The sequence below is a fragment of the Calidris pugnax genome, unplaced genomic scaffold (genome assembly GCF_001431845.1).
Source record: "Calidris pugnax isolate Ruff unplaced genomic scaffold, ASM143184v1 scaffold15, whole genome shotgun sequence".
NCBI classification, from domain to species: Eukaryota; Metazoa; Chordata; class Aves; order Charadriiformes; family Scolopacidae; genus Calidris; species Calidris pugnax.
Genome location: NW_015090774.1, coordinates 5,650,682 through 5,658,369, shown reverse-complemented (window position 1 = coordinate 5,658,369; position 7,688 = coordinate 5,650,682).

The window sequence follows — 7,688 nt, the reverse complement described above, 5'->3', positions numbered from 1 at the left end:
TTGGGCAGTAACTGATTCTGTAAGTATGGCTAAAGGAGTTGCTGTTTTGTTCTGTTAGTCTGAGAGCTGCCTGGCATCTGTTGTCTTTCATACTCCTTAGGGCAAATGTTCATCTGTTGATGCATGTGAACTATGCATTCATTTTAATTAACAAGTCCTGTATATGTTTTATTTCATTAATCTGTTGTTAGTAACATATAGCCAGCTGTGTGTAGTCAGAATACGTGATACAATTCCATTCCTCTTGGAGCTTTCTTAGCAGGACAGCCATTCTGATTTCTGATGGCTGATTTCGGAACAATCTCAAAAACTTTCAGTCTCTTTCAGCGGATTACTTGAAGGGAGAGAGCCTTTGGGTAACCTAATGTTTATAAATCTAGACAGGGAGACTTAAAAAAAAAAAGCCAAATACTGTCCTTGATGTAATCCTCCAAAATGTGTCTAGCTTTAACTACTGGTGTATAGGATTTTGTTGTTAATGAAGTCCATATTGAGAAGTGACTGTTGTGTGTTTTCCTTACGAGCACCCTAGGGCTGGTCTTGAAATCATGCAAATGCCTGATTGGTTTGTGGATGTGTTTATATTCTTTGCTCTGTCAAGGGAACAGTGTCAGAATTATGTTGAATTCAGTTGAATTCTGAAATGTATCTGCTGACTTTAAACTGTGAGAGTGTGATGAACGCACCTGTGTCAGTTAAAGGAGCCTAACTCCATTGTTAAGTGCAAACTCAGTAGCAGGTTCTGTGTTTAGAAGGTGTATTTCCTGTTTGGTGTTACAAAAGACAGAGGTTAAGACAGAAGACAAACGTCTAGGGTTTTCCTAAACACAGGAAGTGTTTGGATCCTCAGCCCTTCTGATTTTCCTCAGAGATATGAACTATGCTTCTCATCTGAAGTGTTACAAGAAATACTCTGTTCTTCTGTTGGAAGCTACTCCTTTCTTTTCCCCAAAGAGATAATTTCCCCTATTGGATGTGTCTCTGGGATTGAATACAGTTATTAATTTGCGTGTAGTAGTCTTGATTTCCAGACAGAATTTTCTGCCAAAATTTTTTCTTATCATCTTATTGTACTGAAAACTTCTCATGGGATATCCAGACACTGGCAATGCCAACTAGAGAGAATTCAGTCGTGTCTCAGCAATAAAGAATGAATAAATTGTCTCCAAATTTAGATATAAACCTTATAATCCAGTATTTGCTAGTGTCCCCAGAAGAGCTTATGTGGGTGTGAATTTGCTGGAGCAAACTCAAAGATGTTGTCAAAATGGGTGGCAGCTCAACATGATTCAAAATCATTGCTCCCCCCACCACGTTCTTCACACACCAGGTGCATAATGTTTTTCCCTTTGCAAGGGGAGCTTGGGACGAGTCACGCCTGTTGCTATGGCGGTGCTGTAGCTGCTTTCTGCTCACTGTTTAGGCCATTTTTTTTTTATGTTAAGACATCTAAGCTTTCTTTGTGAGCAGTAGGAATGAGGCAATTATCTACTTACCCCTCTTTCTTGTCTGCCCATTTGAAGTGGCACCCCAAATTACTTTGGCGCTTTGAGTGGAGGGGTGACACAGATGTTTGATGGTGTTCTAGGGCTGAAGGACCTTTGGAACGGGGTCCATATTTTGTGAAATGCTCCACATAGTGGAGTCATCTTCTGAACTGGGACACTGGAAAATAAAGAGCAGCTAGCAACTTACTCTTCGGGGAAAAATGAGATCTCTAAAATATGGTGTTGTACTGCATGATCATGATGTGACTTTGTTTCCCTCAGGCTTTTTTTTTTTTTTTTTTTTTAGAATTGTGTAAGTCTCAGTAACAGTTTTGCCTTTTTATTTTTCTACTTATTACTGTTTGTTAGATTTTAGTGTTTCAACAGTGAACAGCTTCTTGCAATTAGTCTTAAAACAGACATTTTGTGAAGTTTCTCCAGTTTTTTTCTCATATCTGGTTTGTTTCATGTGGGGCATTGTTTGCTGTTTGTATTCATACATTGCTCAGAAGTTTAAACTAAAACAACTCCCAAAAATTCTGTTTATTCAGAATGCAGGAAAAGATCAAGATGTGATGTAACACTTCCAGACTAGGGCATGCACAATCTATAACTGTAAGTTTACATGGGCATGGTCTGAAGCTGTTTGGCATTTTTAGGTTGGAAAATTTCTACTGAAGTCTGGACCAAGTCTGTAACAAATAATATTAGTCCTATGTACGGCGGCTAGAACTGTTAAGGATTGATTCAGGGTTATAAATGTAGCACTCCAGGTGACCAACAGCAAAATGTTCCAGGGCACCAGGGCTAGTCTTATTAGCCAAGAATCGTAGCAGGCTTTCTAAACATGATTATTTGGCAGCTATTGCACACAAAGACCCGTTGGTTACTCTGGGAAAAGAGCTTTTATTAAAATTCTTAGCTAAAGTTACTGGGGGTATCAGTTATGGAAAGTGCACTAAGAATTGGGTCATTGCTGTGGGAGGCACATGGGTTGAGTTGAACAACACCAGAAGCAAATGTTTTTTAATGAATAGGGTTTTTTTATATGTTCTATGGCATGTGTGCATCCCTGAGAAGCCCACATTTTTCACAACTTGTGTAGAGAAGTCTTCCTTTTTGCAACTGTTCTTATTTCTTATCTTCAGTTGATTCACATTTTAAAACGAAGTCTTTAAGTATGTGATGGATACATCAGCAATGGTCAAATATATAAACATAAATCCTGCCTTGAATGCCTATTTTTCAAGTCTTAAACAGGTAGAGGTAGGTAAGGGAACCCAATGCTGTGCTGAGGTTGAGACCCAGGAGGGACACAACCTGTGTTAGTCTAGGTGCTCATTGCTTTAAGTCAAAACAACTGGCTAGGTTGAGAGTGGCTGTGAAGGTGTCACAAAGTAAGCAGGAATACTAACACTTATAATGTGGACTACAAACCCTGAAGCATACTGGAAGTACTACTAAATTTTCTAAGGCTTCATGTTGTAGAAAGACACATTTTCTGTAGAGGTAACAGGGTTTTAGTGTTTCAGCCTGGAAAGAACAGCTACATGTTTGGATCTCTCTCCCTTCTACCATTTTGTAAAAGCACACCTGATCCTAATAAAGATTTTTAAAAAAGTAAATAAAAATAAGCCATCACCTTGAGCGCCTGTATCCTGAGATAGGAGATGGTTAGGGAGCCCCTGTTTGGACAACAGTTGTGTGTGTAGTGGGAAGGGTCATTTGGGAGTTTTTCCTTTCTAAAGAGGATTCCCTTCCTCTTGTGTTGGCTTTGATTCTAGTGAGGATTCAGCAGAGGAGAGATTCTTCTGGTGGATAAAGGGACTTACAGTGCAAGAGGGTTAAAAGGACCAGGATGGCCATAAGGAACATCAACAAGATGTGATGCTAGCCCTGGATCTACAGCAGTATCCCATTCATATACAGCTTATCGTTTATAAGCCAGTTGTGTTTCAAGGTTGCAGTAAGTAATTACTACAATATGAGTTTGGAGATATTTCCTGTATCTTGAGTTTAATAAGCATATGAACTGTCAGCCTGAGACTGTTTAACTCGGGGTACAATTATGATAACTAGATGTACTAACATTTATAACGTAATAAGGGATATACGCTTCTAAAAACACTGTGTACTTTGACAGGCAGTATGAGTGAACCATTATGGTTTATTTTGGTCTGGGATTTTTTAGAATCGTATGCTGATCCTCAGATTTCCAAAATACGGAGCAATCCCAGTGCTGTGCTAAACTGGAAAGGAGACACAAGAAACCTGTCCTGGGGTCCTACTGGGGTGAGGAAGACTGCTTTCCTGAAGCTTTGCCAGCACTAGATTCCCACACAGTGCAAACGCTTGTATTAGGGCTATAAGGTAGACAGAGCTGACTACCTTCAAACTTGAGTGATTTCATAGGGAAATTCCTTTTTTTTCCTGTGTAGTTCCAGTTTAAAGAGTTGGTGAGGCTTAAGGAGAGTCTTATTTTCCCTTAAGCAACAGTAGATCAGCTGGCTTGTATAAGCTCCTTAAGTGATACTTTTATGAGCTTATTTTGATGCAGAATGGGGTGTATATTTTTGTTTACCTCAAAACAAATCTAAACATTGTGTGGCAAAGATGCTGTCACTGAGTTCAGGCTAAGTAATGTCAAGTTTTCCAGCAACTCCTTTGAAATATTTCCCCCGCTCATGCATCATTAATCAGAGGTAAATAATCTGACTTAAGTTATACTGAGTAATTCTATAGTAGGGGCTGAGAAATCAAGTCCATGCACGAGAACTTGTGAACAGAAGCCTAAGGCAAGTGGGGCACCTACTGGCGAGATGCTGCCATGAACTAGTCTACTCTAAAAGTCTGATCCAAATCCTTCTCCTGCACAGGACATTCTGTGTTCTTTTTGCTTTGCCAAATAAACAAGTGCCAGGCCTGTGTCCTGAGCTCTTTAGCCAAAATTAAAATTTCTCCTTAAATAGATTCTTACTTTTTGGCACTCCTTCAGAGATGACTGCCATGTACATTGCAATAGTAGTCTTGTGAAATATCTTAGAATAAAAAAGGAAAAGAGCTAAAGAAACATGTCAAAAGATGTGACAAGTCTTTAAAGTCTGAAAAGTCTTTAACAATCTCCAACCTTCCCTCACCCCAATCTATCATGGCAGGTTCTCTGTCTTGATAGATTATAAAGGTGTCTGCCTTGTACCAGGAGCTACTTTGATACTCTGATCCACTGCCCGAGGGGATGAAAATGAATACAATGCGTAAGACAACACAACAATATTCTACAGACAGAAAATCCTCAGCAACCAAATACAGATCTTTCTCCACACAACCAAATTTCATACAACATCTTTCTGAAGAGCAACAGCATGACATTCTCTACAGTGTTAAATATTAAGTTTAGTGACTCCCGCAGAATTAATTTAAAAATACGTCCCCTTTTTATTTTATTTGCTGTGCAACCCTTACTACTTTGGGCCAGCTGGAGGATATCATCTTTGGGCTCATGTGTCTCTAGCTACAAAATTCTGTTGGATCTCTTTGTGCACATCAGAAAAGGATCTGGAAGTAACCCAAGGGGTCACTAATTTCATTGTTGAGATTAACATTTATGATCAAACAATTAGAATGGGAAAAGCTTGCTGAAGCCTGTACTTGGAGCATGAATGTGCATTTGTGAAAAGTGAACAAATAAGCAGCAGAAGTAATGCTAAATTGAGAAGCGTTACGATCAAACTGTTAAAGTACATTGCTTCTGCTGCCCTTATAGATACCTCATCTTTACCTATCCTGTAAGGCCAAGTATTTCCTTAAAACTTTTAAAAATTCTGTTGCCTTAATAGAACAGTAGTCATACATCAAAATACAAAAGCAGCCTTACTTCTGCTCTGCTGCACAGCACACTTGCTATATTTAGCTGTGCTGGGGAATCAATTGCATTATGTAATCACATCACAAGCTATTGCTGGGAAAAAAAAAAAGTCTAAGCCTGTCACTTGACCTTGGGCAAATCAGCAGTCTTTGTGCTTTCTTCAGAACTCCTTCTGCCACGTATGTTAGAAGAGTGTGTAGCCAAGCAGTGATTTTAGCTGTCCTTGTCCAAAGTCAGTGGAATAAGCAAAAGTTGCTTTAGTCTTGTTAAACTAAGCAAAGATGCAATAACCTTCCTTTTCTGAGAATTGGATTTTTTGCTAATTCTTTAGCATGTTCTGTGTGTCATTTCGCTTGAACTTTCAGCACAGCAGAAACACCAGTTTTCTTTCGTTTAGTCCTTACAATGCTAATTTTCTTTTATTTAGCCCTTATTAGTAGAAGCAAACAAAAATAATCATTGTGATTGATAGCTACAAAAATATTTAGTCTGTAATATACAAGGTATGTTGTATCACTATGTTTATGTATCTTTCCCTGCTTTTCTTTTTATTCAGAAGCCAGATAATACCTGATTCCTACTTCTAAATCTGTAATTTCTTCTGGCTCAAGACTTCCACAGCTATAAACTGTTCGAGGCTGGGAGAGATCTTTAAAGAAATATTGCAGTGCATTTGCTCTGTTCTTCCCATTCTTCCTCTGTGTCAGCCAATACACGCCTTGGACAGTGGGGTTTGATAGACCTTTCTGTATGTCTGTGGTTCCAGGTGTGCTTGGTCGTAGTAAGGGGGAAAAGTCCCAGCAGAAATGGCCAATAAATAAGAGAAAAAATCTTAAACTTAACCTTAAGGTCTCTCAAGCCTGCAGTTACTGAGGAGTAAAATCAAGGCATCTCTTTCTAGGAAACAAAAATGTTTCCTAAATTGCTTATCCTAGGACTTATGTTGAAGGGAAGCTGTTGCCAATGACAGACAAATTATAGGATTTTCATTACTCTATACCTAACCTTAAGGACTTGGCTGCTTTGTAAGTACACTTACTACTTTCTTTGTAGAAACTTATTTATTTTTAGTGACGGAGTTTGAATGAATGGTATGGAAGAATAATGTGATTTATAGAGGATGGCTGTGGCTGATTGCTCACCTGGAGTTTCAGGTGCAGCATTGACATTACTTAAGAGTGCAGCAGCATGCTCCTGGGCAGCCTGGGGGCTGCAGAGCCCAGGCACCAATGTTGCAGCCTTTGTGAGCTTTCTAATGTAAAAAAATTTTGATTAACTAAGTCTAATATGCCACTAGTCTGAAGTCTAGACATCGTCTGAAAGTTTTCAAATAAACAGCTCTCTATTACTATTATGTATAGTTAATTGAATAGAATTCAGTGTTTCAAATGAAGCTAATCCTTTATCATCGAGTCTTAAAATTAGTCTTGGGTGCATCTTTTACAAGACTGTGTCTGCCTCTCCTAAACGGTTTCCATCCAGGCTCTGTTTGGCATCTCCAAATACATCAAAAGCTCTGATTGATGGATAGGAGGGTCTGTCAGGAGTCTTGGGCAAGGATGGATTTGTTCAGAATCGTATTGAGATATCTTTAACACATTTCTCTAGAATAGATATACTGCGTAATTTCATTGTAGAAAGTGAAATTATCCTATCCTATTAACTCTCATATTTTTTAAAAAGATTATGCTGTTTACTAAGATGCTGTACTTTAAAAGAATACGACACCCCCCTTCAGTGCACAATTCTTGTTCTGTGAGTGTGTGTGAGAGTGTCTATTTGCACTATACTGTTACACATCTTTGGAAGTTTAGGGCTGTTTTTTTTTTTTTTTTTTAAAAAGGCTTTGGTGGCATTTGGCTTTAAAGAAGGCTTTGGTGACAATACTGCTGCATAGGCCCACACAGATGTAGGAAAGCACAGAAGCTTTTCTGAACGCTTTTAGAGGAATAAAAGTTTAGGAAGCCTTATTTGGCACCAAAGCCACAAAATTCTTTTTCTTACTGATTTTTAGTAAGACTTAGATGAAGCCTTTAGTCTTTATTATCATCTTTCGTAACATTAAATCTGAACTTGATCTATGTTTGCTCAACTGCCATCCACACAGATGCCCTGAAGTTTTCTGTAGTAGTTGGAAGGTTCATGAGATTTATCCTTTTGATGTGTTTCAGACAAATGGATAATACATTTTAAAGTTTTTGTTATCAGGTACGCTCCTAATTCTGATAAGTAAAGCTATGATATCCTTCACTGGAACATATAACAGTGGTAACGTACTAGCAAAAACTTTGTCATTAGCAAGGACTCTTCTTTTTCAGCATAGCAATGCTCCACCT